This window comes from Urocitellus parryii, unplaced genomic scaffold, assembly GCF_045843805.1.
Source record: "Urocitellus parryii isolate mUroPar1 unplaced genomic scaffold, mUroPar1.hap1 Scaffold_950, whole genome shotgun sequence".
Lineage (NCBI taxonomy): Eukaryota > Metazoa > Chordata > Mammalia > Rodentia > Sciuridae > Urocitellus > Urocitellus parryii.
In genome coordinates, this window is record NW_027554245.1 from 66,886 (window position 1) to 80,441 (window position 13,556).

The following is a 13,556-nucleotide window of genomic DNA, read 5'->3' on the forward strand; positions in this document are numbered from 1 at the left end:
TCTGCCTCGGCCTCTGCCAACGTGTGCCGGACCACAGTCACGATGAGCGAGACGGTAGTGGGTTTTCACTCATTTTGTTCAGCTTTTCCAAGGAATGTTATTGGAGGACTCATCATCGATCCAAGCACGCCGGAGGCACCAACCGCGGTCCACGCCCCGGGCCGGGACGGGCCGGGGCCCGAACGAGCACAGTCACGGGGAAGGTATTTGCACACCAACCCTCATAGCCCCCAACAACTGGCTCGGCACGGGGGAGGTGGACAAGCCAAGCTTACCGTCTTCGCCACGCTCCGGCCTGGGTCCCAGTAGCGAAAACGGGGATGCCAAACACCAAACAGGACCCCACGGCATCAGCAGAGGTGGGCACGCTCCACTCAGCCACCAGGAACGCCTCCCCGCCCGCCACCTCGTCCTGAAGAGTGTACACAAGTGACAAGCAACCATGAGAACAACGGCCCGGTGCCAGGGCTCTCCTGTCCGATGCCAGCTTCCCTGTCGGCTGAGTATACTCCCCAAGCCTCACCATACACTGTCCTGCATCCCCAATCCACAGGGAGCGCATCCACAATTCCCGCACCTGGGGGCTAGTTCCGCACAACGGGGAACCTGGGCGCGCCATCTTGGGAGGACAGTTTGCTACAGGCCTCGCTTTCCGCACCTTCTAGGCTTCTCCAGGGTATGCTGCTGCAATTGTCCCCATCCGCCTGTACCTGTCCTCCCCTTCACCCTCCACACTCCACCCCGCTGCCCGCTGCGAGAAGCTCTGCTACACCCTCACCCACTGGTCCTCTAACAAGGGAGGGCCAGGGCTAGCCCTCTCCAGACAACCTCATGCCTCCAGGTCATCCCAACCTTTCAAATAGGGCGCCTGGACACCTCACACCTGTTGTTCCCCAGCAGGCCTGGCTCTGCGGAGCATGCGGTTCCGCTCAGCCAAGAATACCCAGCGGCCGCTTGCACACGGACGGGGCCACAAACCCAGCTGTGGGCACCAGACGCGCCTAGGACTTCGCCCAGGAGGAGGACAAGTATGGGAAGCCCCGGCAGCTATCCCTGGCCCCTGCCACCTCTGCCTCTGCCTCTGCCTCTGCCTCTGCCTCTGCCAACGTGTGCCGGACCTCAGTCACGATGAGCGAGACGGTAGTGGGTTTTCACTCATTTTGTTCAGCTTTTCCAAGGAATGTTATTGGAGGACTCATCATCGATCCAAGCACGCCGGACGCACCAGCGGCGTCCACGCCCCTGGCCGGGCCGGGGCCCGACCCAGCACATTTAGGGGGCGGTATGCCCACGCCAATTCCTGCCTATCCTCCAACAACTGGCTTGGCACCGTCAGGTGGACAAAGCAAGCTTACCGTCTTCGCCACGCCCCGGCCTGGGTCCCAGTCTCGAACACGGGGATGCCAACCAGAAAACAGGACCCCACGGCCTCAGCACAGGTGGGCACGCTCCAAGCAGCCACCAGGCACGCCTCCCTCGCCCGCCACCTCGTCCTGAAGAGTGCACACAAATGACAAGCAACCATGAGAACAAAGGCCCCGGGCCAGGGCTCTCCTCTCCCATGCCAGCTTCCTGTAGGCTGAGTAAAATCCTCAATGCTCAGGATACACTCTCCTGCATCCCCCATATACTCAGAGCTAATGGAGAATCGCACATCTGGGCGCTACGGCCACACACCCGGAGACCTGCGCGGGCCATCTAGGGAGGATAGATTGCCACAGGCCTCGCTTCCCGCACCCTGCACTCATTGCCAGGGGTCTGCCTGCTGCAACATTCCACTTCCGCCTTGTTCCTGTCCTCCACTCCACCCCGCTGCCCCCTGAGATAACGTATGCTACACCCTCACCCACTGGTCCCATCAGGAAAGGGAGGGCCAGGGCTAGGCAACCTCGTGCCTACAGGCAACCTCGTGCCTCCAACTCATCCCAACCTTTAAAGGAGGGCGCTAGGACACCTCACACCGGTGCTGCCCCAACAGGCCTGACTCTTTCCAGCACTTGACTCGGCTCAGCCAAGAATACTAAGCGGCCACACGCACATGGACGGGGCCACGGCCCAGCTGTGGGCATCGGCCGGCCTAGGAATTCGCCCAGGAGGAGGACAAGTATGGGAAGCCCCGGCAGCTATCCCTGGAGCCTGCCACCTCTGCCTCTTCCTCTGCCTCTGCCTCTGCCAACGTGTGCCGGACCTCAGTCACGATGAGCGAGACGGTAGTGGGTTTTCACTCATTTTGTTCAGCTTTTCCCAAGGAATGTTATTGGAGGACTCATCATCGATCCAAGCACGCCGGACGCACCAGCGGCGTCCACGCCCCTGGCCGGGCCGGGGCCCGACCCAGCACATTTAGGGGCGGTATGCCCACGCCAATTCCTGCCTATCGTCCAACAACTGGCTTGGCACCGTGGACGTGGACAAGCCAAGCTTACCGTCTTCGCCACGCCCCGGCCTAGGTCCCAGTCTCGAACACGGGGATGCCAACCAGAAAACAGGACCCCACGGCCTCAGCACAGGTGGGCACGCTCCAAGGCAGCTACCAGGCACGCCTCCCTCGCCCGCCACCTCGTCCTGAAGAGTGCACACAAATGACAAGCAACCATGAGAACAAAGGCCCCGGGCCAGGGCTCTCCTCTCCCATGCCAGCTTCTTGTAGGCTGAGTAAAATCCTCAATGCTCAGGATACACTCTCCTGCATCCCCCATATACTCAGAGCTAATGGAGAATCGCACATCTGGGCGCTACGGCCACACACCCGGAGACCTTGCGCTGGGCCATCTAGGAGGATAGATTGCCACAGGCCTCGCTTCCCGCACCCTGCACTCATCGCCAGGGGTCTGCCTGCTGCAACATTCCACTTCCGCCTTGTTCCTGTCCTCCACTCCACTCCGCTGCCCCCTGAGATAACGTATGCTACACCCTCACCCACTGGTCCCATCAGGAAAGGGAGGGCCAGGGCTAGGCAACCTCGTGCCTACAGGCAACCTCGTGCCTCCAAGTCATCCCAACCTTTTAAAGAGGGCGCTAGGACACCCTCACACCGGTGCTGCCCCAACAGGCCTGACTCTTTCCAGCACCTGACTCGGCTCAGCCAAGAATACTAAGCGGCCACACGCACATGGACGGGGGCACGGCCCAGCTGTGGGCATCGGCCGGCCTAGGAATTCGCCCAGGAGGAGGACAAGTATGGGAAGCCCCGGCGGCTATCCCTGGCCCCTGCCACCTCTGCCTCTGCCTCTGCCTGCCTCTGCCAACGTGTGCCGGAACCTCAGTCACAGATGAGCGAGACGGTAGTGGGTTTTCACTCATTTTGTTCAGCTTTTCCAAGGAATGTTATTGGAGACTCATCATCGATCCAAGCACGCCGGAGGCACCAACCGCGTCCACGCCCCGGGTCGGGACGGGCCGGGGCCCGAACTGAGCACAGTCACGGGGAAGGTATTTGCACACCAACCCTCATAGCCCCCAACAACTGGCTCGGCACTGGGGAGGTGGACAAGCAAGCTTACCGTCTCGCCACGCTCCGGCCTGGGTCCCAGTCGCGAACACGCGGATGCCAAACACCAAACAGGACCCCACGGCATCAGCAGAGGTGGGCACGCTCCACTCAGCCACCAGGAACGCCTCCCTCCTCGCCCGCCACGTCCTGAGGAGTGTACACAAGTGACAAGCAACCATGAGAACAACGGCCCGGTGCCAGGGCTCTCCTTTCCGATTGCCAGCTTCCTGTCGGCTGAGTATACTCCCAAGCCTCACCATACACTGTCCTGCATCCCCAATCCACAGGGAGTGCATCCACAATCCCGCACCTGGGGGCTAGTTCCGCACAACGGGGAACCTGGGGCGCGCCATCTTGGGAAACAGTTTGCTACAGGCCGCTTTCCGCACCTTCTAGGCTTCACCAGGGGTATGCCTGCTGCAATTGGTCCCCATCCGCCGTGTACCTGTCCTCCCTTCACCCTCCACACTCCACCCCGCTGCCCGCTGCGAGAAGCTCTGCATACACCCTCACCCACTGGTCCTCTAACCAAGGGAGGGCCAGGGCTAGCCCCTCTCCAGACAACCTCATGCCTCCAGGTCATCCCAACCTTTCAAATAGGGCGCCTGGACACCTCACATCCTATTGTTCCCCAGCAGGCCTGGCTCTGGGGAGCATGCGGTTCTGATCAGCCAAGAATACCCAGCGGCCCCTTGCACACGGACGGGGCCACAAACACAGCTGTGGGCACCGGCCTCGCCTAGGACTTCGCCCAGGAGGAGGACAAGTAAGGGGAAGCCCCGGCAGCTATCTCTGCCCTGCCCCTCGCCCTGCCTCTGCCTCTGCCAACGTGTCCGGACTCAGTCACGATGAGCGAGATGGTAGTGGGTTTTCACTCATTTTGTTCAGCTTTTCCAAGGAATGTTATTGGAGGACTCATCATCGATCCAGCACGCCGACGCACCAGCGGCGTCCACGCCCCTGACCGGGCCGGGGCCGACCCAGCACATTTAGGGGGCGGTATGCCCACGCCAATTCCTGCCTATCCTCCAACAACTGGCTTGGCACCGTGTTGGTGGACAAGCCAAGCTTACCGTCTTCGCCACGCCCCGGCCTGGGGTCCCAGTCTCGAACACGGGGATGCCAACCAGAAAACAGGACCCCACGGCCTCAGCACAGGTGGGCACGCTCCAAGCAGCCACCAGGCACGCCTCCCTCGCCCGCCCACCTCGTCCTGAAGAGTGCACACAAATGACAAGCAACCAAGAGAACAAAGGCCCCGGGCCAGGGCTCTCCTCTCCCATGCCAGCTTCCTGTAGGCTGAGTAAATCCTCAATGCTCAGGATACACTCTCCTGCATTCCCCATATACTCAGAGCTAATGGAGAATCGCACATCTGGGCGCTACGGCCACATACCCGGAGGACCTTGCGCGGGCCATCTAGGGAGGATAGATTGCCACAGGCCTCGCTTTCCGCACCTGCACTCATCGCCAGGGGTCTGCTGCTGCAACATTCCACTTCGCCTTGTTCCTGTCCTCCACTCCACCCGCTGCCCCCTGAGATAACGTATGCTACACCCTCACCCACTGGTCCCATCAGGAAAGGGAGGGCCAGGGCTAGGCAACCTCGTGCCTACAGGCAACCTCGTGCCTCCAACTCATCCCAACCTTTTAAAGGAGGGCGCTAGGACACCTCACACCGGTGCTGCCCACAGGCCTGGACTCTTTCCAGCACTTGACTCGGCTCCAGCCAAGAATACGAAGCGGCCACATGCACATGGACGGGGCCACGGCCCAGCTGTGGGCATCGGCCGGCTAGGAATTCGCCCAGGGAGGAGGACAAGTATGGGAAGCCCCGGCGGCTATCCTGGCCCCTGCCACCTCTGCCTCTGCCTCTGCCTCGGCCTCTGCCAACGTGTGCCGGACCTCAGTCACGATGAGCGAGACGGTAGTGGGTTTTCACTCATTTTGTTCAGCTTTTCCAAGGAATGTTATTGGAGGACTCATCATCGATCCAAGCACGCCGGAGGCACCAACCGCGTCCACGCCCCGGGCCCGGGACGGGCCGGGGCCCGAACGAGCACAGTCACGGGGAAGGTATTTGCACACCAACCCTCATAGCCCCCAACAACTGGCTCGCACGGGGGGAGGTGGACAAGCCAAGCTTACCGTCTTCGCCACGCTCCGGCCTGGGTCCCCAGTCGCGAACACGGGGATGCCAAACACCAAACAGGACCCCACGGCATCAGCAGGAGGTGGGCACGCTCCACTCAGCCACCAGGAACGCCTCCCTCGCCCCGCCACCTCCGTCCTGAAGAGTGTACACAAGTGCAAGCAACCATGAGAACAACGGCCCGGTGCCAGGGCTCTCCTGTCCAATGCCAGCTTCCTGTCGGCTGAGTATACTCCCCAAGCCTCACCATACACTGTCCTGCATCCCCAATCCACAGGGAGCGCATCCACAATCCCGCACCTGGGGCTAGTTCCGCACAACGGGGAACCTGGGCGCGCCATCTTGGGAGGACAGTTTGCTACAGGCCTCGCTTTCCGCACCTTCTAGGCTTCACCAGGGGTATGCCTGCTGCAATTGTCCCCATCCGCCTTGTACCTGTCCTCCCCTTCACCCTCCACACTCCACCCCGCTGCCTGCCGGGAAGCTCTGCTACACCCTCACCCACTGGTCCTCTAACAAAGGGAGGGCCAGGGCTAGCCTCTCCAGACAACCTCATGCCTCCAGGTCATCCCAACCTTTCAAATAGGGCGCCTGGACACCTCACCATGTTGTTCCCCAGCAGGCCTGGCTCTGTGGAGCATGTGGTTCCGCTCAGCCAAGAATACCCAGGCGGCCCCTTGCACACGGACGGGGCCACAAACCCAGCTGAGGGCACCGGCCGCGCCTAGGACTTCGCCACCAGGAGGGAGGACAAGTATGGGAAGCCCCGGCAGCTATCCCTGGCCCCTGCCACCTCTGCCTCTGCCTCTGCCTCTGCCTCTGCCAACGTGTGCCGGACCTCAGTCACGATGAGCGAGACGGTAGGGGTTTTCACTCATTTTGTTCAGCTTTTCCAAGGAATGTTATTGAGGACTCATCATCGATCCAAGCACGCCGGAGGCACCACCGCGTCCACGTCCCGGGTCGGGACGGGCCGGGGCCGGAACGAGGCACAGTCACGGGGAAGGGTATTTGCACACCAACCCTCATCGCCCCAACAACTGGGCTCGGCACGGGGGAGGTGGACAAGCCAAGCTTACCGTCTTCGCGCCACGCTCCGGCCTGGGTCCCAGTCGCGAACACGGGGATGCCAAACACCAAACAGGACCCCACGGCATCAGCAGAGGTGGCACGCTCCACTCAGCCACCAGGAACGCCTCCTCGCCCGCCACCTCGTCCTGAAGACTGAAGAGTGATACACAAGTGACAATGCAACCATGAGAACAACGGCCCGGTGCCAGGCTCTCCTGTCCGATGCCAGCTTCCCTGCGGCTGAGTATACTCCCCCAAGCCTCCCCATACACTGTCTGCATCCCCAATCCACAGGGAGCGCATCCACAATCCCGCACCTGGGGGCTAGTTCCGCACAACGGGGAACCTGGGCGCGCCATCTTGGGAGGACAGTTTGCTACAGGCCTCGCTTTCCGCACCTTCTAGGGCTTCACCAGGGGTTTGCCTGCTGCAATTGTCCCCATCCGCCTTGTACCTGTCCTCCCCTTCACCCTCCACACTCCACCCCGCTGCCTGCTGCGAGAAGCTCTGCTACACCCTCACCCACTGGTCCTCTAACAAAGGGAGGGCCAGGGCTAGCCCTCTCCAGACAACCTCATGCCTCCAGGTCATCCCAACCTTCAAATAGGGCGCCTGGACACCTCACACCTGTTGTTCCCCAGCAGGCCTGGCTCTGCGGAGCATGCGGTTCCGCTCAGCAAGAATACCCAGCGGCCGCTTGCAAACGGACGGGGCCACAAACCCAGCTGTGGGCACCTGCCGCACCTAGGACTTCGCCCAGGAGGAGGACAAGTATGGGAAGCCCTGGCAGCTATCCCTGGCCCCTGCCACCTCTGCCTCTGCCTCTGCCACTGCCAACGTGTGCCGGACCTCAGTCACGATGAGCGAGACGGTAGTGGGTTTTCACTCATTTTGTTCAGCTTTTCCAAGGAATGTTATTGGAGGACTCATCATCGATCCAAGCACGCCGGAGGCACCAACCGCGTCCACGTCCCGGGTCGGGAGGGGGCCCGACCCAGCACATTTAGGGGGCGGTATGCCCACGCCAATTCCTGCCTATTCCTCAACAACTGGTGGCACCGTGGAGGTGGACAAGCCAAGCTTACCGTCTTCGCCACGCCCCGGCCTGGTCCCAGTCACGAACACGGGGATTCCAACCAGAAAACAGGACCCCACGGCCTCAGCACAGGTGGGCACGCTCCAAGCAGCCACCAGGCACGCCTCCCTCGCCCGCCACCTCGTCCTGAAGAGTGCACACAAAATGACAAGCAACCATGAGAACAAAGGCCCCGGGCCAGGGCTCTCCTCTCCCATGCCAGCTTCCTGTAGGCTGAGTAAAATCCTCAATGCTCAGGATACACTCTCCTGCATCCCCATATACTCAGAGCTAATGGAGAATCGCACAATCTGGGCGCTACGGGCCACACACCGGAGACCTTGCGCGGGCCATCTAGGGAGGATAGATTGCCACAGGCCCGCTGCCCGCACCTGCACTCATCGCCAGGGGTCTGCCTGCTGCAACATTCCACTTCCGCCTTGTTCCTGTCCTCCACTCCACCCCGCTGCCCCCCTGAGATAACGTATGCTACACCCTCACCCACTGGTCCCATCAGGAAAGGGAGGGCCAGGGCTAGGCAACCTCGTGCCTACAGGCAACCTCGTGCCTCCAAGTCATCCCAACCTTTTAAAGGAGGGCGCTTGGACACCTCACACCGGTGCTGCCCCAGCAGGCTGGCTCTTTCGAGCACCTGACTCGGTTAAGCCAAGAATACCCAGTGGCCACACGCACATGGACGGGGCCACGGCCCAGCTGTGGGCATCGGCCGGCCTAGGAATGCGCCCAGGAGGAGGACAAGTATGGGAAGCCCCGGCGGCTATCCCTGGCCCCTGCCACCTTCTGCTCTGCCTCTGCCTCTGCCTCTGCCTCTGCCTCTGCCAACGTGTGCCGGACCTCAGTCACGATGAGCGAGACGGTAGTGGGTTTTCACTCATTTTGTTCAGCTTTTCCAAGGAATGTTATTGGGGGACTCATCATCGATCCAAGGCACGCCGGAGGCACCAACCGCGTCCACGCCCCGGGCCGGGACGGGCCGGGGCCCGAACGAGCACAGTCACGGGGAAGGTATTTGCACACCAACCCTCATCGCCCCCAACAACTGGCTCGGCACGGGGGAGGTGGACAAGCCAAGCTTACCGTCTTCGCCACGCTCCGGCCTGGGTCCCAGTCGCGAACACGGGGATGCCAAACACCAAACAGGACCCCACGGCATCAGCAGAGGTGGGCACGCTCCACTCAGCCACCAGGAACGCCTCCCTCGCCGCCACCTCGTCCTGAAGAGTGTACACAAGTGACAAGCAACCATGAGAACAACGGCCCGGTGCCAGGGCTCTCCTGTCCGATGCCAGCTTCCTGTCGGCTGAGTATACTCCCAAGCCTCACCATACACTGTCCTGCATCCCCAATCCACAGGGAGCGCATCCACAATCCCGCACCTGGGGCTAGTTCCGCACAACGGGGAACCTGGGCGCGCCATCTTGGGAGGACAGTTTGCTACAGGCCTCGCTTTCCGCACCTTCTAGGCTTCACCAGGGGTATGCCTGCTGCAATTGTCCCCATCCGCCTTGTACCTGTCCTCCCCTTCACCCTCCACACTCCACCCCGCTGCCTGCTGCGAGAAGCTCTGCTACACCCTCACCCACTGGTCCTCTAACAAAGGGAGGGCCAGGGCTAGCCCTCTCCAGACAACCTCATGCCTCCAGGTCATCCCAACCTTTCAAATAGGGCACTGGACACCTCACACCTGTTGTTCCCCAGCAGGCCTGGCTCTGTGGAGCATGTGGTTCCGCTCAGCCAAGAATACCCAGCGGCCCCTTGCACACGGACGGGGCCACAAACCCAGCTGTGGGCACCGGCCTCGCCTAGGACTTCGCCCAGGAGGAGGACAAGTATGGGAAGCCCCGGCAGCTATCCCTGGCCCCTGCCACCTCTGCCTCTGCCTCTGCCTCGCCTCTGCCAACGTGTGCCGGACCTCAGTCACGATGAGCGAGACGGTAGTGGGTTTTCACTCATTTTGTTCAGCTTTTCCAAGGAATGTTATTGGAGGACTCATCATCGATCCAAGCACGCCGGAGGCACCAACCGCGTCCACGTCCCGGGTCGGGACGGGCCGGGCCGGAACGAGCACAGTCACGGGGAAGGTATTTGCACACCAACCCTCATCGCCCCCAACAACTGGCTCGGCACTGGGGAGGTGGACAAGCCAAGCTTACCGTCTTCGCCACGCTCCGGCCTGGGTCCCAGTCGGGAACACGGGGATGCCAAACACCAACAGGACCCCACGGCATCAGCAGAGGTGGGCACGCTCCACTCAGCCACCAGGAACGCCTCCCTCGCCCGCCACCTCGTCCTGAAGAGTGTACACAAGTGACAAGCAACCAATGAGAACAACGGCCCGGTGCCAGGGCTCTCCTGTCCGATGCCAGCTTCCTGTCGGCTGAGTATACTCCCCAAGCCTCACCATACACTGTCCTGCATCCCAATCCACAGGGAGCGCATCCACAATCCCGCACCTGGGGGCTAGTTCCGCACAACGGGGAACCTGGGCGCGCCATCTTGGGAGGACAGTTTGCTACAGGCCTCGCTTTCCGCACCTTCTAGGCTTCACCAGGGGTTTGCCTGCTGCAATTGTCCCCATCCGCCTTGTACCTGTCCTCCCCTTCCACCCTCCACACTCCACCCCGCTGCCCGCTGCGAGAAGCTCTGCTACACCCTCACCCACTGGTCCTCTAACAAAGGAGGGCCAGGGCTAGCCCTCTCCAGACAACCTCATGCCTCCAGGTCATCCCAACCTTTCAAATAGGGCGCCTGGACACCTCACACCTGTTGTTCCCCAGCAGGCCTGCTCTGCGGAGCATGCGGTTCCGCTCAGCCAAGAATACCCAGCGGCCGCTTGCACACGGACGGGGCCACAAACCCAGCTGTGGGCACCGGCCGCGCCTAGGACTTCGCCCAGGAGGAGGACAAGTATGGGAAGCCCTGGCAGGCTATCCCTGGCCCCTGCCACCTCTGCCTCTGCCACTGCCAACGTGTGCCGGACCTCAGTCACGATGAGCGAGACGGTAGTGGGTTTTCACTCATTTTGTTCAGCTTTTCCAAGGAATGTTATTGGAGGACTCATCATCGATCCAAGCACGCCGGAGGCACCACCGCGTCCACGCCCCGGGCCGGGACGGGCCGGGGCCGAACGAGCACAGTCACGGGGAAGGTATTTGCACACCAACCCTCATAGCCCCAACAACTGGCTCGGCACGGGGAGGTGGACAAGCCAAGCTTACCGTCTTCGCCACGCTCCGGCCTGGGTCCCAGTCGCGAAAACGGGGATGCCAAACACCAAACAGGACCCCACGGCATCAGCAGAGGTGGGCACGCTCCACTCAGCCACCAGGAACGCCTCCCTCGCCCGCCACCTCGTCCTGAAGAGTGTACACAAGTGACAAGCAACCATGAGAACAACGGCCCAGTGCCAGGGCTCTCCTGTCCAATGCCAGCTTCCTGTCGGCTGAGTATACTCCCCAAGCCTCACCATACACTGTCCTGCATCCCCAATCCACAGGGAGCGCATCCACAATCCCGCACCTGGGGGCTAGTTCCGCACAACGGGGAACCTGGCGCGCCATCTTGGGAGGACAGTTTGCTACAGGCCTCGCTTTCCGCACCTTCTAGGCTTCACCAGGGGTATGCCTGCTGCAATTGTCCCCATCCGCCTTGTACCTGTCCTCCCCTTCACCCTCCACACTCCACCCCGCTGCCTGCTGCGAGAAGCTCTGCTACACCCTCACCCACTGGTCCTCTAACAAAGGAGGGCCAGGGCTAGCCCTCTCCAGACAACCTCATGCCTCCAGGACATCCCAACCTTTCAAATAGGGCGCCTGGACACCTCACACCTGTTGTTCCCCAGGAGGCCTGGCTCTGTGGAGCATGTGGTTCCGCTCAGCCAAGAATACCCAGCGGCCCCTTGCACACGGACGGGGCCACAAACCCAGCTGAGGGCACCGGCCGCGCCTAGGACTTCGCCCAGGAGGAGGACAAGTATGGGAAGCCCCGGCAGCTATCCCTGGCCCCTGCCACCTCTGCCTCTGCCTCTGCCTCTGCCTCTGCCAACGTGTGCCGGACCTCAGTCACGATGAGCGAGACGGTAGTGGGTTTTCACTCATTTTGTTCAGCTTTTCCAAGGAATGTTATTGGAGGACTCATCATCGATCCAAGCACGCCGGAGGCACCAACCGCGTCCACGTCCCGGGTCGGGACGGGCCGGGGCCGGAACGAGCACAGTCACGGGGAAGGTATTTGCACACCAACCCTCATCGCCCCCAACAACTGGCTCGGCACGGGGGAGGTGGACAAGCCAAGCTTACCGTCTTCGCCACGCTCCGGCCTGGGTCCCAGTCGCGAACACGGGGATGCCAAACACCAAACAGGACCCCACGGCATCAGCAGAGGTGGGCACGCTCCACTCAGCCACCAGGAACGCCTCCCTCGCCCGCCACCTCGTCCTGAAGAGTGTACACAAGTGACAAGCAACCATGAGAACAACGGCCCGGTGCCAGGGCTCTCCTGTCCGATGCCAGCTTCCTGTCGGCTGAGTATACTCCCCAAGCCTCACCATACCACTGTCCTGCATCCCCAATCCACAGGGAGCGCATCCACAATCCCGCACCTGGGGGCTAGTTCCGCACAACGGGGAACCTGGGCGCGCCATCTTGGGAGGACAGTTTGCTACAGGCCTCGCTTCCGCACCTTCTAGGCTTCACCAGGGTTTGCCTGCTGCAATTGTCCCCATCCGCCTTGTACCTGTCCTCCCCTTCACCCTCCACACTCCACCCCGCTGCCCACTGCGAGAAGCTCTGCTACACCCTCACCCACTGGTCCTCTAACAAAGGGAGGGCCAGGGCTAGCCCTCTCCAGACAACCTCATGCCTCCAGGTCATCCCAACCTTTCAAATAGGGCGCCTGGACACCTCACACCTGTTGTTCCCCAGCAGGCCTGGCTCTGCGGAGCATGCGGTTCCGCTCAGCCAAGAATACCCAGCGGCCGCTTGCACACGGACGGGGCCACAAACCCAGCTGTGGGCACCGGCCGCGCCTAGGACTTCGCCCAGGAGGAGGACAAGTATGGGAAGCCCTGGCAGCTATCCCTGGCCCCTGCCACCTCTGCCTCTGCCACTGCCAACGTGTGCCGGACCTCAGTCACGATGAGCGAGACGGTAGTGGGTTTTCACTCATTTTGTTCAGCTTTTTCCAAGGAATGTTATTGGAGGACTCATCATCGATCCAAGCACGCCGGAGGCACCAACCGCGTCCACGCCCCGGGCCGGGACGGGCCGGGGCCCGAACGAGCACAGTCACGGGGAAGGTATTTGCACACCAACCCTCATAGCCCCCAACAACTGGCTCGGCACGGGGGAGGTGGAACAAGCCAAGCTTACCGTCTTCGCCACGCTCCGGCCTGGGTCCCAGTCGCGAAAACGGGGATGCCAAACACCAAACAGGACCCCACGGCATCAGCAGAGGTGGGCACGCTCCACTCAGCCACCAGGAACGCCTCCCTCGCCCGCCACCTCGTCCTGAAGAGTGTACACAAGTGACAAGCAACCATGAGAACAACGGCCCGGTGCCAGGGCTCTCCTGTCCAATGCCAGCTTCCTGTCGGCTGAGTATACTCCCCAAGCCTCACCATACACTGTCCTGCATCCCCAATCCACAGGGAGCCGCATCCACAATCCCGCACCTGGGGGCTAGTTCCGCACAACGGGGGAACCTGGGCGCGCCATCTTGGGAGGACAGTTTGCTACAGGCCTCGC

At 61.7% G+C, this 13,556-nt stretch overlaps 1 long non-coding RNA gene and 13 other non-coding genes across 14 annotated transcripts; all 14 read right to left on the reverse strand.

Moving 5' to 3' along the window:
* Positions 1–28: 28 nt before the first annotated feature.
* On the reverse strand, positions 29–122 carry LOC144253173 (small nucleolar RNA SNORD116). Its single transcript, XR_013343169.1, has one exon. It is a non-coding gene; the product is annotated as a small nucleolar RNA SNORD116 (small nucleolar RNA).
* Positions 123–1,114: 992 nt separating this feature from the next.
* On the reverse strand, positions 1,115–1,208 carry LOC144253163 (small nucleolar RNA SNORD116). The gene has a single exon (XR_013343159.1). It is a non-coding gene; the product is annotated as a small nucleolar RNA SNORD116 (small nucleolar RNA).
* Positions 1,209–2,184: 976 nt separating this feature from the next.
* On the reverse strand, positions 2,185–2,279 carry LOC144253176 (small nucleolar RNA SNORD116). Its single transcript, XR_013343172.1, has one exon. It is a non-coding gene; the product is annotated as a small nucleolar RNA SNORD116 (small nucleolar RNA).
* Positions 2,280–3,257: 978 nt separating this feature from the next.
* Positions 3,258–3,351, reverse strand: LOC144253128 (small nucleolar RNA SNORD116). Its single transcript, XR_013343124.1, has one exon. It is a non-coding gene; the product is annotated as a small nucleolar RNA SNORD116 (small nucleolar RNA).
* Positions 3,352–4,328: 977 nt separating this feature from the next.
* On the reverse strand, positions 4,329–4,421 carry LOC144253127 (small nucleolar RNA SNORD116). The gene has a single exon (XR_013343123.1). It is a non-coding gene; the product is annotated as a small nucleolar RNA SNORD116 (small nucleolar RNA).
* Positions 4,422–5,394: 973 nt separating this feature from the next.
* LOC144253164 (small nucleolar RNA SNORD116) lies at positions 5,395–5,488 on the reverse strand. Its single transcript, XR_013343160.1, has one exon. It is a non-coding gene; the product is annotated as a small nucleolar RNA SNORD116 (small nucleolar RNA).
* Positions 5,489–6,479: 991 nt separating this feature from the next.
* LOC144253177 (small nucleolar RNA SNORD116) lies at positions 6,480–6,571 on the reverse strand. Its single transcript, XR_013343173.1, has one exon. It is a non-coding gene; the product is annotated as a small nucleolar RNA SNORD116 (small nucleolar RNA).
* A 990-nt stretch (positions 6,572–7,561) lies between these two features.
* LOC144253165 (small nucleolar RNA SNORD116) lies at positions 7,562–7,655 on the reverse strand. Its single transcript, XR_013343161.1, has one exon. It is a non-coding gene; the product is annotated as a small nucleolar RNA SNORD116 (small nucleolar RNA).
* Positions 7,656–8,642: 987 nt separating this feature from the next.
* LOC144253155 (small nucleolar RNA SNORD116) lies at positions 8,643–8,736 on the reverse strand. The gene has a single exon (XR_013343151.1). It is a non-coding gene; the product is annotated as a small nucleolar RNA SNORD116 (small nucleolar RNA).
* A 984-nt stretch (positions 8,737–9,720) lies between these two features.
* LOC144253166 (small nucleolar RNA SNORD116) lies at positions 9,721–9,814 on the reverse strand. Its single transcript, XR_013343162.1, has one exon. It is a non-coding gene; the product is annotated as a small nucleolar RNA SNORD116 (small nucleolar RNA).
* Positions 9,815–10,788: 974 nt separating this feature from the next.
* LOC144253167 (small nucleolar RNA SNORD116) lies at positions 10,789–10,882 on the reverse strand. Its single transcript, XR_013343163.1, has one exon. It is a non-coding gene; the product is annotated as a small nucleolar RNA SNORD116 (small nucleolar RNA).
* A 153-nt stretch (positions 10,883–11,035) lies between these two features.
* Positions 11,036–13,294, reverse strand: LOC144253123 (uncharacterized). Its single transcript, XR_013343119.1, has 3 exons — positions 13,182–13,294; positions 12,111–12,248; positions 11,036–11,168 (listed from the first exon to the last, which is right to left on the reverse strand). It is a non-coding gene; the product is annotated as an uncharacterized LOC144253123 (long non-coding RNA).
* Positions 11,865–11,958, reverse strand: LOC144253168 (small nucleolar RNA SNORD116). Its single transcript, XR_013343164.1, has one exon. It is a non-coding gene; the product is annotated as a small nucleolar RNA SNORD116 (small nucleolar RNA).
* Positions 12,934–13,028, reverse strand: LOC144253169 (small nucleolar RNA SNORD116). The gene has a single exon (XR_013343165.1). It is a non-coding gene; the product is annotated as a small nucleolar RNA SNORD116 (small nucleolar RNA).
* Positions 13,295–13,556: the final 262 nt, after the last annotated feature.